The 21,158-nt window shown below is 42.2% G+C and overlaps 1 protein-coding gene across 1 annotated transcript in view; it reads right to left on the bottom strand.

Moving 5' to 3' along the window:
• The window catches only part of LOC101159373 (calsyntenin-2), a 404,380-nt gene that overhangs the window by 224,622 nt on the left and 158,600 nt on the right, over positions 1–21,158 (bottom strand). The window lies entirely within an intron of this gene.

Consider the following 21,158-nt stretch of genomic DNA (forward strand, 5'->3'; position numbering starts at 1 on the left):
TTATGGGTGAAAACAGCTCGAGTGCATAAAAGTCTGAATATTTGGCATTGATTGTGTCCGCTGTTCTGCCTCCATTATTTGCCTTTTTTTATGGCTTTACCAATATTCCTTGTCAGCAGTAATTAAGTGTTTATTAGTTCTGTGGTTACGTAGAGTTTTCTTTTTGAGATGTTTTGGGTTGAATCAAACTGTTTTTGTAAAGGGGGAACCAGCCTTTTTATTGACACTTGAGGGTATTTAGAGAATGAACTGGGACGCAGTCTTTGGCAAACTACTGGAACAATTAAAGAAAAGCAGATTTAGAGGATAAAGTTGCATCAATCTGCAGAAAAGGAAAGTTTTGGACTTTGACAAGTTTTACGCTTGTTTTACTTTAGTTATTTCTACGACTCTTCAGTATGTTACATCACACATAAGCCCTCTGCTGTCGGGGCATTTAGGTTTTTACAGTGAACATTAAATCATGGAGGCACACTGCACATCAGTCCAAATTTGGATTCTTTTCCTTTTATTTATTTTAAAGTGCTGAGGGCGAAATGACATTTGTAAATACAGGATTTGAAGACACTGAGGTTTTTTGGTTTTTGATTGACAGTTCCTCTCTGCTGGAGAGCAGTACAGTAGCTTTGGCGTTGCTGCTGACAGGCAGAGGCGGAAGGCAGCAGCAGAACTCAACAACCTTTTCACAGAAATCGGTTGGCAGGCACAGAGCAATTCTACCCCAGCATGTGTTTGCCCTCTTAAGAGAACCAGCCTCAAAGGCTCAACAGCTCACTGTTTCAAATCCCGTTTGGGATTTTCTGCTCCGAACCCTCCATTCCATCTCTGGGTTTTTGTCCTGCAGACTTTCACAAGACAAAAGAAAACAAAATGGTTTGTTTGCAAAACTCAACGGACATTGGTCCTTAAACCCCCCCCCCCTCACATTGAAACTTCTACTGCCCTCCCCCTCACTAATCTCAAGATCAAATGTTCTCGCCTAATCTGAAATGCTTTCCTCTTATTGTCTTCAAGCATCTCTGTATTTTCAGCATTATGGGGTACACCGTCAATGAAACGTATCTCATGTTAAAGGTGGACAGAACTATGAGGCAAGACAAAGAGTTCCAGAAACGTCTGTCAGTCAGTCAGACTGTATTATGTGTTCACAGTAACTTAGTGCTTGTTTGTAACACGCTACACGTTAGCCATGTTAGAAGCATTAGCCGGGTTAGCATATTCACACTACCTGTAACTTCCAACCTCGTTTAAAACATGTATAAAAACATACTCATACCGCTAAAACAAGAATTTCCTTTTTCTGCTAGACTGTACGGATGTCGGGGGTCCTCGCAACCACTGCTGCTTCAGCGGGGGTCTCGGTGTGGGGACGGTCCAGACACTCGCCCTCTTTTTCTTTACATTCCATCATCCCAGCAGAACAGAAACTCTCACTCCAGCACAGGTGTCAGCTCACCTTTGCACAAATAGTAGGCGTGACTGAATGAAATGCTTTACATGTGTGTGTTTGTATGCATAAGTATGTGTGTGAACTGTAGTTGTATTGTGTACATGTTGACATGTTTATATGGGAACATTTTTGGAGCCAACAGGTCTGTTTGTAACATTGAATGTGTGTGGACAGGCCCCGCCCCTTTTGACTAACATCTACACCTGACAGTAATGGTTATAAACTTTCAGCATCCGATTGATTTGTGACTCTACCCGCCCCCCTCCCCCACTTCTTTTTCTCCCCTTTCTTTAGTACCCTTACCCCCCATCTTTAACATCCCCCTCTCTTATTGTTTCCTGTCAGATCCAACAAAAAATACATACAAACATAATTCATATAAATGAAGTTTAGCCTCGAATACAAACACGAGAGGTCTTCAGCTCTGCTCTGCTTGCTCTGTTGTTGGACAGGACAATAAATAAAGTTTAGATCTCTTGAGTGGAATTAGGGTTCTGAGACCATTGTTCCCCTCATCTTTCTTTTTATTCTAGATATCTGAAGTTCGTACATGATGAGCCGATAAGGCTGCTTGGCCTGTGTAGGGAGGCGCCGCCAGTCTCCTGTCTGTTCAGGACCTCCTTCCTGCTTTGCGTCTTGCTGCCGTGGGTGGGGGTGGGGGGGTGGGGTTCTTGCACTCTGTGGATTAGGGCTGCATGGGCCTGAGAGAACCCCCCCTGCTGCTGTATAATCTGGTTGTGGTGGCTGCCAGACCCCCCGAGGCTCAGCACCTGGTTCCTGGAGAGGCCAGGCTTGACACATCCAAAGAGGCTAGAGGGCTGTTTGGGTGTGGGTGTTTGTTGGGGAGGGTAACCTATGGAAGCATTTCTGTCTCATAATTCACAATAAAAATCAATACCAGAAATGCTTTTTCATTTTCAAAATAAAGCTGCCTTCGTTGACTCAAAAATAAAATGAAAAATCAATCCACCAAACGGCTTTTCTTCTTCAAAACGCTCAGTATTAGAAATTTCATTTTCCAAAAGTACTCTAATAAATGTGTAGCAAAATTCAATTAGAAATATCTCATTTGACAATTAAAATGGATTATTAGAAATGCTTCTTTATTTTCATAGTGTAGTAACTGCATCAAACGACTCAAAAATAAAATGTAAGATCAATCCTTCAAAATGCTTTTTCATTTTCTTCTTGAACACCGCTCATTCTGTCACTTAATTACAGCGATAATGCAAAGAGGGGATGGCATTTTCATTTTCACTTTCACCTGCAAAAACTGTTGCATAATTCATTTCCAGTCAGCAGTTCCAGGGGGGAGATGACCTCAGCGCTCGCTCTGTGTGGCCGACCGGCTTTTCGACATGAGTGAAGCATGTCTCTGATCAGAGCAGCCAGACACGTAGCTTTGTTTTTGCGGTAAGCGGAGTAAGGGGAGGGTGCTGTGTTATGGCGTGCGCTCCAGACGACGCAGTCCGGAGAACCGTGTCTCCCGGAAGAACCGGGCCTCCAAGCAGAGTAGCGGCTTTGGGACGGTTTTGGAGCTGGTGGAGGCGGCTTTGGAATGCTGCTCCACACAGTCCTGAGAAAATGGTAAACAATCATGAGAATTTGAGTTTCCAAACGTGTCCAGACAAAATAAAGGCCATGTTATTCACATGATGGCATTGCCCGCACAGATTTTAAGCTCATCCACGGCTAAATGTTGTTTTTTAGCTTAACCCTAAACCCTTCTTCCAGGCCTTTCAGCCAAGAATAAAGCACTGGCCGTACAGGCTTAAAAATTATGAGTGAACAGGCCCTTATTAATAATTATTACAATAATAAAAGCACATTTAGAAGATCGTCTCCTGCTGCTTCCTGCTGGTTTTCCTGTTCGAAGACAGCTGCAGCTCCCTCAACAGCTCTAGCACAGATGTCGCCATGCTGAACTTTTGCTGTTTGATGATTGGACCAACAACGCAGAAGAAGAGCGAGCGTTGATGTCCTCGCCCCGCCCTCCCCCTGGAACAGCTGACAGGAAATGAATAATGCAACAGTTTTTGTGGATGGATCTTTGCATCATCACTTTAATTAAGAGACAGAATGAAAATGAAAAAGGAGGATTGATTTTTACTGTTGTTTTTGAGTCATTTGACGCAGCTTAATAGTGAAAATGAAAAAACCTTTTTGGATTTGACTTATGAGACACAAATGCTTCAATAGTAACCCTGCATGTCCTCTTTCTGTCTGTTCAGTTCTTCTGCAGGTTTCAGTCAGTGACCTTTGCCCTACCGGACAAAATCACAGCGGAAACTCAGGTTCTCTTAGCTAATTGTAAAGTTCTCAGTATTTTTGACTCAGCTCTTAAGGACGCTGCTGTTAGGGGGGGAAAGATGTGGTTTATCGCCCCCCCATCCAAATCTTTATACTGACTGTCGAGCAGACAGGTATTAGGTCCAATTTTTGGTGTTTGGTATGACCCGACTGTGGATTTGAAGCCAATAAATCCCAGCAGATTGAGGAAGGTGGGTGAAGGTCACACATGGATGGGGAACATGTGCCGGCCACATTCATACACAGAGTTGAAAAGGCAATATAAAAACCAACAAAAACATATACAGTGGGGCAAAAAAGTATTCAGTCAGCCACCAATGGAAGGATGGTTCTCCCACTTAAAAATATGACAGAGGCCTGACATGTTTATCATAGGTAAACCTCAACTATGAGAGATAAAATGAGAAAGAAATCCAGAAAATCACATTGTCTGATTTTTAAAGAATTTATTTGTAAATTATGGTGGCAAATAAGTATTTGGTCAATTACAAAAGTTCATCTCAAAACGTTGTTATTTACCCTTTGTTGGTATGACAGCAGTCAAACGTTTGCTTTAAGTCTTTACAAGGTTTTCCCAAACTGTTGCTGGTATTTTGGCCCATTCCTCCATGCAGATCTCCTCTAGAGCAGTGATGTTTTGGGGCTGTTGCTGGGCAACAGAGACTTTCAACTTCCTCCAAAGATATTCAATGGGGTTAAGATCTGGAGACTGGCTAGGCCACTCCAGGACCTTAAAATGGGTTTTATAAAGGCACTCCTTCATAGAAATTCACCTCTGAGTTGTAGGCGGGACCATCATTTTGGTGTGACCCTGCCCCCCTTCCCTTCAAGCTGCTAAGAGTTCTTTTTTTTAAAAGCTACCCTGCTACCTTACAACCTTACAACCTTATGTACCCATGCGCAGAGAGGATGAGGAGGCAGGAGGTTACAGGGGAATAGGTGCTTTAATAAACAAAACCAAAAACATGAACGGGGAGCCCTAATACTATGGAGGAGATCAGGAGGAAGGGAATGACAAGACTTAAATACATACAGGACAGCCGAGACACAGGTGAAACCAATCAGGAAAGATGGGGACCAAAGTAAAACTCAAAACCAAAGTACACAACAGGAAGACCTACAAAATAAAACAGGAATTTAACTCAAAACGCCACACAACAAATAACAACTAGAACACAAAGGCAAAGAACCTAAAACCGTGAAAATATTGGAGCAATCCATCCGTCCAGTTCTGATCCAGATTCCAGCTCAGACCAGGAAAACAGAGACGTTCATGGATCTGTTGGTCTGACAGTGGATGATCAGAAAGGAGCAGAGCGGGGGACTTATGTCACAAATAGGATCTTTTTCAAGCATGTTAAAAACACGATTTCCATTGAAATGGGTCTTTAACCATCAACCCTGCTGCACTATCTTTTTGCTTCTGATGTTAAATAAATCACAAATGTTTTTTGTTCTGCTGCCCAGTATTTATTTTTTTTTGCTTCGCAAGTTGTTTTTCCAATTGACTGTAAAGTCTACATAGTTTGCCTCAAATAACTTGCAAAGCTGCAACAAATGTTTGAATGTTTTACAGTCACCTGATCCTTTGTTATTGCAGAAAGAATATCTTAATGCACGAGCTCTGGAGCAGTCTTCTGAAGTTCCTTTCTTTCTTAAATCTGACCGACACCCATGCTAAAACGTTTTTTCAGCTTTTCAGTCCTCAATAGCATTCATGTCTGGACCATCTATACAGTGGCCGGATGAAGCCCAGCTTTATCATTAACACTATAAAGGTGCTGCCTGTCCAGCTGTGTCCAGGCCTGCTGGCTGCTTGTTTGGCTCCAGGCTGTCTGTCACCAGGTCAGGTCAGAAAAAGAAGCTCACTCCCAGCCTGTAAAACACTGCTGATAGCTGAAACTCTCACACCATCCATCATGGAGGTGCAAAGCCTGTTCTTATCACCAAGGGGCTTTCCACACACATGCACAGAGGCTCACATGAACGCAAAGGAAGATGCACACGTGCTTGCTTATGAGACATTGCCTACTGGACTGTATTGATCATAATTAACACAAACTCCCACTGGGGAATAAATGATTGCTAATGAATCACTTTTTGTGGATGGGAGAAGTGTGTGAGTGTCCCGTTATTGGGTCATTAGTCTTGAATGAGTGATAGTCAGGACTAGGGGAAGCTAAAATAAAGCGCCCTGGATGACGATAGAGAAATTCTGCTGCACTGCAATTCTTTGACTGTGGGCATCCACGGCCAACAGACGTTTACGGACCAAGACCCACAAAAGGCCAGCACTCAAACCCCCCAATGACAACCCATCCACTGCATGTTCACCTTCACAATCAACCAGACTGTAGCTGAAACTAAATAAAAGACTGTGAATGCGGCTGCCAGATGATTGCCAACATGTTCTCATGAGTTTGTATGGGAAAGAGCGAGCTCTGTGGAGACGGACCTGAAAGTACACGCATGAATAATGAGGAGACTCAACAGGTTTTTCATACAACTAAACAATAAATTACATTATGAAGGCCTCAGCTAATATTTATTTTAGTTGCCATGGCTTCAGTTAGTCACATTACCAAATAACTGAGACTCATGCCTTATAAATTGAAGATGTTCCAATTAAAAATAGTCCAACTCAGAAAAAAAATGCTTTATCTCCTCGGAGAGCCCATAAGACTATTCCAGTGTTTTTAACGAGCGCACAATTTAAGGAAGTGCAGTGTTTGACTATTGTTTTTATCTAGTGTTGTTTTCTGTTTGCTTACTAATCATTGTATGCTTTCTAATGGATTAACTATATGATGTCTCACTCCAGGCAAGTAAAGCTACGAGTAAGGTCTAAATGTTTCTTCCTTTCTTCATGTGACTCATGACCTCATTGAAATATTGTCTTTTCAAAGTAACTGCTCCAGTTTTTAAATGTTGCAGAGCAAAAATAAAAACAAACAAAAACATTTCAACAATGTAGCTTGGAGTTAAAAAACATTTTTCAAACAAGTGGCCTGGTAATAAAATGAGCTCTGCTCTTCTCAGCTACTTTATGCCCTTCATTTGTTGGCATGACATTTTAACTCCATTCTCCATGTATCTGCTGGGCAACTTAGACATCAAATGTCAACAAAATCTCTAAGAAAGGAGAACTTCTTAAACCTTTCTTTCTTTTTTTTTTTTTTTTTTTACTTGTCCTGTCCAACAGCTAGGCAGGCAGATGAGAGCTGAGGGCCTCTTGTGTTGGACATATTTTGCTTTAACAAGAGCGGTTATTAATCTTCTGACAAACCAAAGGTATGTCTGAATAAACCCCTTTTGTAATTGAGGCCAAACTTTATTAATTTCAATCATGTCTGAAAATCTTTGGTGTTGGACCGGACGGAAAAGGAAAGAGGGGAAGAAGAGAGAGGGATGTCAGAGAGAGGGGGGGTAGGAGGGTGATAATAGGAGGGGAAGGGGGGTAAGACCATGAAGCAGCATAAAGCAACAAGTTTACTGGTTGTTAATCATTATGGTAAGGTTCAAATGTAGTACAAAAAGGGCGGGGCCTGTTCACACACACACTCAAATGTTATAAACACACCTGCTAGCTGCAAAAATGTCCACCTGTCGACATGTACACAAAACAGATAGTGTTCACATGCATACTTATGCCTTAAAACCAACTAGTGTGAAATCTTTGAGTCATTCAATCATGCAAACTGTTAGTGCAAAGGTGAGCTAACACCTGTGCTCAGGTGAGTGTTTATGTTCTTCTAAAATGGATGGTGGAACGTGACAAGAAGGAGGGAGAGTGCCCAGCCATCCCCACACCAAGACCCCCACCGCAGCAGCAGCGGCAGCCGGAATCCCCCCAACGCCACACGGGAACCGGCAGGGAACAACCGCCGCCCGGGCGACCAAGCCCGCCACCCAGGCCAGGGCCAGCAGGGCCGCCGCAAGGCCCCCAGAGCCAGAGGCCAGGGAGGCACGGAGGGAAAGAGAGCGCCGCCCCAGCCCAATCAGGAAAGCAGCCCCCCCGCCGCGCCGGGAGAACCCAACGCAGGGCCCCACCGGAGAAGGACGCCCACAGCCCCAGACGAGCACCCCACCACCACCCAGGAGTTCCGGGTGGTGGTGGGGCGCAAAACCACCCGGAACTCCTGTTTGCTCATCCTCCTGTTTGCTCCTTTTCTCTTCGTAAATCTCTACATACTCCTATATTCCTTCTGTGTCATATAAAGTAAAGGTGTGTTCACACCAAACCTGATTTGCAGTTCAAATTCTTGTCCGCCACCTGTTTGGACGTACGTCAACGTTACATTTTTTTCTTCAGTTATAAGCAATGCAGTCAAAGGTGAAATGGGATGTAGCAAAGTAATTCCATGAAAAGTTTGTTTTGCTGTTCAAATCTTCTCAAAGAAGCTTCATAGAAGTCAGAGTTTATCAACAGACTGGCATGGAAAGGGTCTTTTCCAAATGTTACATTTTGCTGGTTTCTACCCATTGTACAAATCACTGAACTTTACATGGATGGTTTTTAAAAGGTCATTATGTTGCAGAGGATCATCTGATGTGTTGGTTCCTTAATAACGGGTAAACAGCTAAGTATTTATGGCTACTTGTTTTAGCTTTAGACCATTAAATCTTCTTTTTTTCATTAAGTGGGTGGCCAGCTCTTTAAATGCAATCGCCAAGTAACTGAGGATTTGATCTTGTGCATTTAATCACAGGCTTTTACGGCCTGAATCCTCCTCTACGGCTCTTAGCTCTCCCCAAATAAAAGGGATGGCTCATTTCAGAGCAGTGCCTTGTGGCCCATCGCAGGTGATATCCTGCTTTCACTCCCTTTAGGCCTGTGAACTGAATGCATGAGTAATGAATCACTTTCTAACTACACCCAGGCGGACAACAATTTGTGTCCCTCCCTATCTGTTCAGACAGTCTCTTCCCGTGCCCCTGTGCGGGGCCGCTGGGGTTTCTGGGAGAAGATGGGCACAAAGCTAAAAGCAGGTGGAGCTGCACATGCTGTACTGCCTATGAAGATGAAAGCAATCCTAATTCCATATGTGTCCTCCGTGCAGCGCAGGCCTGCCTATCAGCATTAATGTAGTTTATTACAGAACAGCCTCGGCTGACAGCTGAGTGCTTCACCTCTGCTTTCATTTTTATGCTTCATTCCTTTGCTTTATTTTTTTATTTTGAATGCACTCCGGCACAGACTTGGAGAAATCCTCTCAGCCATGCACGCCTTTCCTGGAGCTGTCGAACTGAAATGACAAACCGATGGGAACCATAAGAAGCTGGAAACCAGGTAAAGTGTTCAGGTGAAGAAAAGACAGGCTCAAGTGTTTATCTTCATCCTCTTGACACAAACAGAAGCAGACAAGGACTAAAGCAGGAAAGAAAGACATGAAACATGAGAAATGTGACGAGCGGTTCGAGTTTAATGGGATTTTTTTTTAAAAGCAAACAAACTGCCAAAATTTAATTAAGCGTGATGTGATCAACCAAAGTGTTCAAGATTAGCTCCTGTAGAGCTGCTGAAAGTTCCCAAGAAAGCCAAGTGTCTCTCAATAGAGTTCCATCAACACTGCAAAGAAGATGGCAGTGTGCTCGTCAGCTTTCATTTTTGTCTGTTTATGCTTTAGCTACCATGTTTTTGACACTATAAGGGGCACTGTCAACGAATGGTCTATTTTCAACTTATGTCATGAGGCGAGACAAAAGAGTCAAAGATAAGTCCATCAGTCCGATTTATTAACTCTGTTCATGCTACATGTTAGCATTTTCACAATACCTGTCACTTCCAACCTTGTTTGCAACACGTAAAAAAAAAGAATCCACATGTAAGCCGCTCTGGATTATAAGGCGCACTGTCGTTTTTTTATTTTGCCTTTTTGCTTTGAAGTGTGGAAAATACGCTTGCAAATTTTTAAACAAAAAAACATTAAAAAACACTTTTTTTGAAACTGCAATTAAATTCAATCAACTTAAAATCTGTTAAATGACTGGGTGACAGACTGTCAATCAATTTCTGAAAGTGTTGCACCAGATCAGCCATGTTTGGGAACTGCTGACAGAAACATTAGGGCTGATTCCTTTAAAATCCGCAGTCACACTGAGCCATTTTCATGAGCCTCTGTTTTGTGATGAAAGTCCAAGCAAAAAGGCTTCAGACTGACCTTAAAAGGAGAACAATATTAGTTTTATTGGAAAAAAGCAATCTAAATGCTTTCGAAGAAAGGAAATCTCCCTAATGGTTCATTTCTGCATAAAATGGGATGTTGTGAATGGAAAGGTCACTGCAAAAACAACAGTGAGGCATTAACTTGAGATGCTACTTCCTTTTCCCAGTGAAAAAACACTAAATATTCTCTTTCTCTTCAAAGCCTGTGGGTTTTTTTTTCAGGGCAATATGACTTTCAGTCCAAGAGTTTCTCCTTTTTGCAATTTCTCAATGCTTCTTGTTTCAGCATCTGGCAGTTCCAGCCATATCTGACTGAGCACGAGCTCCCTTCAGCTGAAGAAAAGGTTACGTCACTGCTGATCACCCATGTTCATCCACTCTTCTTTTTTGACTGTTACAAGCTAGATTTCTTTACAATTTTTGTTGAAACTAATTCTTATTTGTGCCTAATATTCTAGACCAGACTTCTACCTGGTTGTGCCAACTCCTGAGAAAATGGACTTACTAATTTCTAATATCCTGACAACAACAAAAAAAAACTTTAACAGTTGGAAACTTTGATTTGGAGCTATTTGGGTATATTTTGACCACCAACCAAACCGGAGAGTAGCGTCATCCACCTAACCCCATTGAGAGGCCTCTTACAACGCGACAAGCATTAGCTAAGCCATCTTGGCTAACCGACGAGACACGGCCTCCCAACCGGCGAGCATTTCAGGCTATCACCAAACTCCGGCGAGTGGCGAGCACTGACACCAAAGCTAGCCAATGCAGGCTAACCGCCAAACAAGGTCGACAGCCTGCAGAAGAAAACAGCTGCAGCAGGTAATCAGTTACAATGCCACCCAAAAACGGCAAACAAAGCAGCAATGACTGAAGAAGAACAAGGCTTTAAAAACCGTTTAACTGTAAGTATGAAGAAATTGCATCTAAAAAAAACAACAGCTAATTGTGGACTTAATTGAACAGGTAACAAAAAAATAAAAACAGATTCAGAGATTGCAGTTTAAAGGTCGAGTGTCGAATCTCAAACAGTATTCACGCATAAATGATGTCGTTATTAGTGGTCTTGCTATCAAACCGTCTTCCTATGCCAGGGCAGTTAAACCGGCAGATGATGGGATAGAAACAGAAAGACAGGCAGAGCAAGGATCAGTGGAACAACAAGTCGTAGAATTGCTAAATAAAAAGGGCATCGGCTTCAACAGCAATGAAATTGAAGCCTGCCATCCCCTACCAAGGAAAAAAAAAAAAAAACCCTCAGCAGTAATAATGCGGTTTTCAAATAGTATTCATAAAAATGCTCTCCTAAAGCAAGGAAGGAAACTAAGAGGAACAAACGTCTACTTGAATGAACAAATAAGCAAGAAAAATTCTGACATTGTACTGAAAAGAAAAAAAAATACAATTGACGTTGGACAACAAACTGCAAAGTTTTGATCAAACTAAACGGCCCACCTGAACAGGCAAAAGTCATCGCATCAAATAAATGAAAGAACTGGATACATTTTGATAGAAAACGACAACAGTGTAGTCCGCCGCGCACAAATATCTAACAAGAATTTAGAAAATACACAACAATGGACGTAGACATTGACCCAAATATCAATTTCTTTGACTGCAGTTATTATATAGAGGAAGAATACAATAGACATCCAAATCCTAATCACAAACTCTCAATCATACATTTTAACAGCAGAAGCTTATATGCGAATCACCAAACCAGTGAAGAATACCTGCACCAACTTCACAAACCTTTCAAAATAATTGCAATATCAGAAACCTGGCTAAAGGAAGAAAAAGGTTACTATAAGTACAGGAAAGATAAGCAAGGCCGGGGGGGGGGGGGGGGGGGGGGGGGGGCTCTTTACATACACAACAGTCTTAAACACAAAGTTGTGGAGACAATGTCTGCCTGTATTAATGATGTTATGGAATACATATCAATAGAGATTAGAATGGAGAAACAGAGTAACATCATAGTCATAGCCCCTGCATCAGACATGAAAACTTTCACAAATGCTATTGAAATGCTATGTTCTCATAAAAGGTCATATTTCTTTATGCTGACTTTGACATAGATTAGTTGAACCCAAACAATCACACTAAGACAGAAGATTTCACGCATACAAGGTACAGTTTAAGCCTATCTGCATTCATCAACAAACCCAGCACAATAACAACAAAAAGCGCAATCTTGATAGATAAAATCTTCACAAACTGCCTAGAAACAGAATAGAAAGCGGATTACTGATGACTGACAGCAGTGACCACCTCTCAGTATTTGCCAACTATGATTGCGTTTGCAGAGAATGTCCCGCTCCAGATGAGTGAAAGAAGATGGACGGATGTGATGTATTCTTTTATCTTTCAAATTTGATGTTAAATGGTTCGACTTCGGGTACTTTCCTGTAACAGGTTTTGGATTTTGGATTTCTTTCATATAATGGCACCTGACCTGGTACAAAACAGCCAGCCCAGTGCAGACGCTGACAGTTCTGAGGTTTCTGATGAGGAGCTGGGACCTTTAAATGACTGTTTAGGAATGTCAAGATTCAAGGGATTTGCAGCACTGAAAATTTATTTTGAATTATGAGTATAAACTTTAAAAAAAAAACGTAGTATAAAGTTTAAGTTAGAAAAACATGAAAAAAATGGAAGACATAATGAAGAGAAGGAAAGTGAACATCTGTGTGTGAACTGAAGTGTGTGAGGTCCCTTCACCTTGGACTTCTCTTCACCTTTGATGATGCAAGCTGGAGTAACCCATGAGTCACAGTGGACAGAAATGGCTGACAGTAGAAGTCACTGTTGTAACATCTGCACTGAGATTTTTAGGAGCAGCCAGGCCTCATTTCATGTAAACATTGACATTATCCACTAGCAAAATGGTGCTGCAACAGAGAATTTAAACATTCCTAATGCTATAGAGGAGTCAAAATGGGATTCAAAATTATATCACTTAGTTGGAATATTTAAAAAAAAACAGATAAACTGTGTATTTTAATGCAAACAGAGGCAAACAAAACAAAAACAAATAGAAAAGCTGGTCTTCAGTGGTCTGTGAATCCAGCCTGCAGGTATTTCTTTGTATGCATCACACTGATAAGAAGCTTTTACTCAAGCTGCATCTTTTGTTGGCTTTAGAGACACAAAACCACACTCACACACTCACTATAGGCAAATATGAGAACAGTGAAAGAAAAATAAAGCAGTTCAGAAAACGCTTAACTCTTTTTTAAATTTAGCATTTTATGTGTTTTAACACTTTTAAAACTATCCAGCTCATCAACCAAAAGACGCATATGTGATTTTTTATCCCATTCAAAATACAACAAAGGTGAAGGAGCTGCTAGTAACGCAGGAGTCAAATTGATCGAATTTGTTCAGATTTTTGGGCATTTGTTCAAAAATTATACAAATGCACAAAAACAGAAAGAGAAAGGAAGACAATGTTACGTTGCAAAGATTGTGCAGTTTCTCATGCAGGAGGCTCTAAACACGCTCCCCTACAGAGTAAAGATCACTACTATCTCTTTCTGAGTTCCACCTCCATTTTATGCCCCAGTGGCTGACAATAATTCAAGCCTCCCGATATGCAAATGCGCTTAATTGGACTGTCACCAATTCCCAGGCTTCGTCAACTTTACAATATCACTCGAGCTGAGAGCAGATTGGATTCTGGTAGCTAATCTTGTACACTTAATTTTCAGTCATTTTGCAAGTGTTTCACTCTAGGTTCCTCCAACATGCCACTTAAAATAACATCTGTAACAGCTCCAACAAGAAAAGGAGAAAGAGAGAGAGTGGGTGACAATCACATTTTTACAGCTGTAACAACTTATATATGTTCATAATAATAGTCATACAGTGGCCAAAGGAAGAGATGCAAACCACAGATGTTGAAACAAGCTCCTCACCATACATGACCACCATACTGCTCCCTGAAACTGTATATCCCTAAAGCTGCAAAGGAGGCCGAGGACTAGTTAGTGAGAGAGCCACCATCCAGGATGAAACATCCATAAATATGTCAAGAACAAGACCCACAATGTGGTTAGTGAATACATAAGGATGTGATGATGGAGGACAGATCCTCATGGGAGGACAAACCCCTGCATGGGATGTACCACCGGACCATAACTGAAGTGGCTGATATCAAGAAGTCCTACCAATGGCTAGAAAGGGCTGGCCTACAGGACAGTACTGAAGCTCTAATCCTGGCAGCTCAGGAACAAGCCCTGAGCACCAGAGCAATAGAGGCTCAGATCTACCACACCAGACAAGACCCAAGATGTAGATCTACCACACCAGACAAGACCCAAGGTACAGATCTACCACACCAGACAAGACACAAGATGTAGACCTACGACACCAGACAAGACCCAAAGTGTAGACCTACCACACCACAAGTGTAGACCTACCACACCACATGTTCCTGTATATTATTCCAGCCACAATCAAGTGGCTGGAATAATATACAGGAACATGTGTGCAGAATATGGACTGGAAACCCCAAGGTCAAAATGGGAAACACCTCTGAAGGTGGTAGAGAATGAGAGGGCAAAGATTCTGTGTGACTTCCAGATCCAGACTGATAGGATGGTAATGGCGAACCAACCAGACATTGTAGTGGTGGATAAAGAACAGAGGAAAGCCGTTGTGGTGGATGTGGCAGTGCCAAGCGATGGGAACATCAGGAAGAAGGAACATGAGAAACTGGAGAAATACCAGGGACTCAGAGAAGAACTGGAGAAAGCCTGGAAAGTGAAGGTGACAGTGGTGCCTGTGGTAATTGGAGCACTCAGGGCAGTAACCCCCAAGCTGGAGGAGTGGCTACAACAGATACCTGGAAAGACCTCAGTCCAGAATAGAACAGTTCTAGGAACAGCTAAGATACTGCAGGACCCTCAAGTGTCTGGTAGAGGAGCTTTAAAAAATGTCAGAAACCATTTTCCCATACCATCTCAGAACCCAGTTTTTTTTTTCACTTAATGGAAACACGCATGTCTAAGTGTGTCTGAACCCGGATTCAACATGAGCACACTGCAGTTTGGGAGGATGATTATGAAAGACCTGCAGCATGAATATTCCATGAAGTTGCAGCTGCTGTTTCCTCTGAGGGAAGAGAGGATCCTGGGTAAACTGTGAAGGTGTTCAGCCAGCAGCAGCTGTTTCTGAACTCAGGAGAGTGTGGGGCCGAGGGCTGAACCAGCTTACACATCACAAACCAGAACTTTCTCCTTACAGGTAAATACACTTGATCTGTAGAACCTCTCAAATTTTCTATAGGGAGAAGAACTGATTGATTATCACTGGAGGGGGCTATTTAAGGTGGAAATGCACACAGATAAGAATTCATACATAATTGTTGCAGCATATTAATTGTTTTTAGATAAAATTATTCATTTACAATAATTTGAACATTTTATCAATTCATTGTTAGTATGCGTATGCATTCACTTAATATAATTTTAAATGAAGTGGCTGGATTATTGTTTGTGTGCATAAATGTATGGGTAGAGAAATCTGTGAGAAAATGAATTTTTTCAATTGTTTTGTTCATGATGAAAATGTTTACTTGTTTTTTAAATACAGAGCAACTTCATTAACCTTTTTTAATTTACATAGAAAGAGGGTGTGGGATTTGATACATTTTTATTGTGAATACTTTTTAAACATGGAAAGTTTACTGCATGGATTTGTACTTGCTATTTTAGTCGTTCTGCCGGATCCCGGCATAGCAGCTCACTATCCCGGGATCCGGGCGGAGCGCCTGCCAGCCAGAGCAAATATTAAAAAGATCTTCTAGTTTGATTTAATGTTTCCCCTCCTGAACTAATGTGGGTCACGGAGACACGGATGTAGTGGCGAAAAGTGGATTTTGCAGCAGGAGTGGAGCTAATACGTTGAATGATCTAATGCAGTGTTTTTCAACCAGTGGTCAGGTGTGCCGTGGGAAATTGCCCTCATTCACTGATCTAAAAACATTTTCCATCTCCAGGATATCAGCTCTGTGTTCATCCAAACAGGCCCTGATAAAACACTGAGTAGTTAGGAATATGAAAGATCATAAAATACTTTTTTCTTTATGTTTATTTGATTCTATTAAAGACATTTTGATAAGAATGACGATACCACGATTTAGCCGTAGCTACAGCTGTATTAGGAAAAGTCCCGCCCCTTTAACTGTCTCCACCAATCATTCTTGGAGGCTTAATCACACGTCATCAGTATGACCAAACAGAAGTGGTTAAAGTCTTCACTTCCTTGTTCTGATCTGCTCACAAAGTCTCTCAGTTCCAACTAAAATACCAGCTAAAGCTCGTCTTTAGCGGTGTAGCTTTCCACAGAATCCGGTATCAGACCATGGAACAAGTGAACAAAACAATGAAGCTCAGAGAAGAGAGTCTGTCTGATCATCAAGGTTGAAAAGAATGTGAATGTAAAATAAGTGTGTAAAGTCAGATGAAGTGTGCATCGGAGGCCTTCTCTATTCAGACTTACAAGTATGACTGCTATGTGTGACCCGGCACCTTTGACCGTTGGGCCGCTCCCGTTCAAGTACAGCGCCACGAAGAGAACACCCTATCTAGATAAAAGAGAAAGAGAGCCAGGCAAATTGAACATGGAGCCAATATCTGCAAAGACGCTGTAGGGAACTATAAATTGAAACCGCCATGAACCAAACCTGTAAGACGACACGAAGCTTAACATCCAAAATCCGACGCTTCCACTGGCATAATATGATACGAGCTTAAGAACATCCTAAATTTGAGACTTCCACCTGGCAAAATATAGTGTTCAAACATCCATAATCCAAGAAATTATTTTCCTTCTGCTGCTAACATATTGGTTGATTTAAGTCTGAAGTCTCTATAGAACTCGGAGGAGGTCCACCGCCCCATCACTTCCAGAGCAGAAATAGGTACGTGGAGTGCAGTCGTCGTTGCAGCTCCAGATCAAGGAGTGCAGGGGCAACGATCTGCAGGGAAGCTGCAGGACGAGCAGAGACTGTGGAACTTGAAGCAAGCCAACTTTGTCTAGGGTTTTACGTCATTCACCAGAAACTGAGTGCTGACCGGGGAGTAGGGGGTCGAAGGCTCAGGAAGCGATGCATAGATAAAGACAAAAGCAGTATTAGTCTTGGCAATAAATATAAATATCTTAGTAGAACTGATCAGCTTTAGAATGCTTGAGATAAAAGGAATAAAGGTGCTTTTAAAGAACAAATCTGAGAAAGTGAAATCAAGTAGTGAGTTTAAAGAGAAGGTTCTATTTGTGTATTCATCGCACCATAGAAAGCCATCAGAAGCACTGATTCTAACAGAGAATCGACAGTGAAATATGGAACCTGCACGTAATCTTAACACCAAAAATTTTTATGCACCAATGGTAAGAGAGAAGTAACCTTTAGTCATTTCCCGAGAGATGCACCTTTAGAAGGCCATGGAGGAGCAGGCGAATAGAAGTGTATCCAGGGACCAAGGACATTCGTAGATGAGGAAAGTCGACATCTCGTGTAGCAATGGACGGCACCTGAGCTGGATTTGATGCTTTGTACTTGAAATCAGGGAGGCCCTGACATCACTCGATTGAGCACCACTGACAACCTGAACACCGCAGGACGCACCCCTGCAGATGCACGCCGGAGACACGGGCTGCTGCTGCGCAGAAAGATGTGGGAGCTGCAACGCTTCCGAAAGTGCCGAAAAAGGAGGGGCAGACGGGGGGGACGGACGCCCCCTCATCCGAAGAAGGGGAACCATCAAATCTGAAAAAGAACGGGGGGAAGACATATGACGCTGAGAAAGCAAGAAGGAGAACAACGAGCATGGAGAACCGTTGACAAACGCAGAGCTCGCGGAAAAGGAAGAAGAGGATTGGACCGCACCTGGCCTTAAATAGGACGCTGAACAGGTGAGTTGATTAAACTGAACCGGAGGAGTAACTGAAGTAAAAGCACTGCTGGAGTAGTCTGCCTGAAATGCTCCCAAGGTCGCTCACATCTGTCAGAGTTCTGACCTCTGTATCCCCCTCTGGTCACCGGCGGGAATCGTCTCCGGAGTTCTAAAGGTACTTCATCTCCCACCAACCCCGGCGCACCGTTTCTGATTGCCACAAGCCTGACTTTCATTTGCAATCACTCACAGCACTCTCAATGTACATGATACTCACTAAGTGTGAAGAATTGTTTGTGCCCCTCTGCCTGCATTACCAAGCGTTATACCTGGACCTGATCTTCTGTCTCCTGACCCTGTTGTCTCCCAACATTGTTGTCTCCTGACCCTGTTTTGGCTCTGACTCTGTTTGCCTGCTGCCTGCCCCGACTCTCGCCTGGATCCTGACTACTCCTGTTACATCTCCTTTGATCTCATGCTTGTGATTGACTCTCGCCTGCCTCACCCTGATTTAGCTTGGTGGACTTTTGGCTGTGATAATAAACCAGCTGCAATTGGAACCAGCCGTCTGCCCTTTTCTTGTGGCAACATCCCTTATGGTAACAGAGTTGGATGAATGTTTGGGGTCTGTTGAATGTATATAGAGATATCAGTGATAATCAAAAAAAATAATGAGCATTATCTATGAGATTGGCTCTCCTATTTTAGGCTGCATGACTTGAGACCTACTTGTGATTCGCAAAACAATGACTTGGTATCAGCTCTGCTCATATGTATCTGGATTTCTTCATGAAGTGGAAATATTTTTATTTTTTATTCCAAATCACTTTCTATATCTCAAGCCTTCACATCCCGATCACTCAGAGACAAAGAGAGAAGTGGCTGGATGTTTTGCCATCAATCATCATTTCTTTCCATCGTTTTTTTTTTTTTTGCTTCAGAAATCATCCTTTTCTCCTACCCCCCCGTTCAGTTAAATGAGCCTTTGATTTACATGCGAGTGAACAAGCTGGGGTGACATCAAAGATGAAGTCATGTAAGAGGCGGAGCAGCGGAGCGGCAATGCAGCCGTAAAAAAGCAGAGCCAAAAAAACAGGTCTCTGAGTGCGAGCATCGCTCTTGCTGTCAACATCGCCTGAACCCTTCATTTCTCATTCCTGATTGAAAAATTAATTAAGCCATTCAATCAGCATAAAACAATGGTGGATGAGTGGACAGATGTCTTTGTGGTGGTGGGATTATTGGTATGTGAGACATGTTGATAAACTCTAGGGCTCGGAGCTGAAAAAAGAGCTTCTCGGTTTTGTTCAGTCTCTTTTCGAAGCAGATTTTGGATTCTTTTCGCATCTCCTGAGTGATGTTTATTAAAAGCAGTGCACTGTTGGGTTTTTCACTCTGATGGACTCCGTCTCCCTCACCCCTCGTGTGAGAGCTGTGCTCATTTGAGAAATCTTTAACCGTGCCAGCCCAATAACATTAAAGAATTGACAGAAGATTCAAATGATCAGCAATAATTACTTAGGCCAAATCCGAATTGCTGTCCTACACCCAAAAAAAAATCAATAGATATACTTAAAAGCCTTGTGTCAAACAGTTACACGCAACCAAAATGAGTAATTTTTGTAAAGCATGCTTATATAGTATGAGCTACGGAATCCCACGAGGATAAATATTATTATTCTACTCACTTGTATTGCATAATCTCTAATATCTTGACTATTGCAAAATATTAAATGCATTTAGTAATATTCACGCAATCATTTTAAAAATATGTGAAAAATCATAAGAGTTGAATAAAAATGACAAAATCCACTTTGGTAAAAGTTAAAACAGCTACAGTTCATATTTTTTTAGTGCCCCCTCTCCTATTTCTCCAATTGTAGGGGCATTGTAAGCTGTGGTGGATGTTTCAAGGAGGAGTGGTAGCGATTTAGAGCTGGCTATCCCTCCACCTGTAGGGTGATCTGCGTTGCGCTTGTGGGCGGAGGAGAAACGCATTTCTTCTCGTGGGTGTGCTCTGAAGCACTGACGTTTAGACTTAAATGTAAGTATGGGTTTGGGTTTTTGCAGGACTATTTCAAGTTGTAAAACCAATGTTATGTATTTTCCAAGCACCTGCAGCTACGTGTGAACTTAGCTGACCAGCGACTAGTCATCGTGTGGAAGTAACGTCTGAATTTGAAGACACAATTTTTTCATTATTTCTCCATTTGGAGGGATGATTGTAGGGATAGGGAAAGCTGTGGGGGTAAGGAAGCAATTCAGATTCCTGCTCTAGATTCCAAGTCAGCGGCTGGGTGGCTTGGTTGGTAGGGTGAGCAGCTCCCACGCAGGAATCCAGGGTTCGATTCCCGCAGGTGAATAAACAATGGAACTGAGTCAATTACCATAGCAATTGAGCAATGAACATCACCCAGTGAGGCTCCTTAGGCAAGGCCCTTAGTGCTACTGCCTCCCGAGCACAGTTAGGCTGCAGCTCACCGCTCCCCCAGGGGATGGGTCAAATGTGGAGAAGAATTTCCCCATTGTGGGATCAATAAAGTACCAATTATTAAGTCTAGTTTTTTTCCGTATGGTTTGGCTGGGGTTGTGGCATAAACTCAGGTGTGAGTTATATATAATTATATTATATTTTTATCCCTTGTGCTATCCTAGGCACTTTAACATTGGGAGTTGGGTCATCTAGACCCACTAGACAGTGCTCTGAACCTTTTTTCTTCAATGATTTGTGATCTTCACTGGTGTCCATGGATTACATGAAATCTTTCCACCTTTATCCACCTTTGTCATGGTAGGGAGAACACGTCAATGGAAGGGGTAAAACAGCAAAATAGTACCAACCACTAGAGAGAGCTGTAGGTGTATCAGTGTTTGGCACTGACAGCAACACAGAAGAATGTCGCCGCTCCGTCTTCCTCCGGGCTCTGCGGAATTGTACCCAAGCAATAATGAGGAAGTGTTTATCGAATTTAGTGATTTGAAGTGATACAGTGTTTATTGGACTTGTTGGCATGTTTTTATGCTTATATATAGATAATATTGTTCATTTCTTGTGCTAATATACTAGACAATTCTTCCTGAGTTTCATGAAGCTAAATATGTTATAGTAGTGAAGAGTCCATTTATATTCAAACATTCTGTTATAATGATTTCCCTGATTTACCCTGCGACAGACTGGCCACCTGTCCAGGGCGTCCCCTGCCTTCGCCCACAAGTGGCTGGGATAGGCTCCAGCAGCCCCGTGACCCCGAAAGGGACTAAACGGAATAGAAGATGAATGAATGATTTCCCTGTTCAAAATGAAATGTCTGGTCTTGTTCCCATATTTTGG

This window comes from Oryzias latipes, chromosome 13, assembly GCF_053564925.1.
Source record: "Oryzias latipes strain Hd-rR chromosome 13, Olatipes_Hd-rR_3.1".
In the NCBI taxonomy this organism is placed as follows: Eukaryota; Metazoa; Chordata; class Actinopteri; order Beloniformes; family Adrianichthyidae; genus Oryzias; species Oryzias latipes.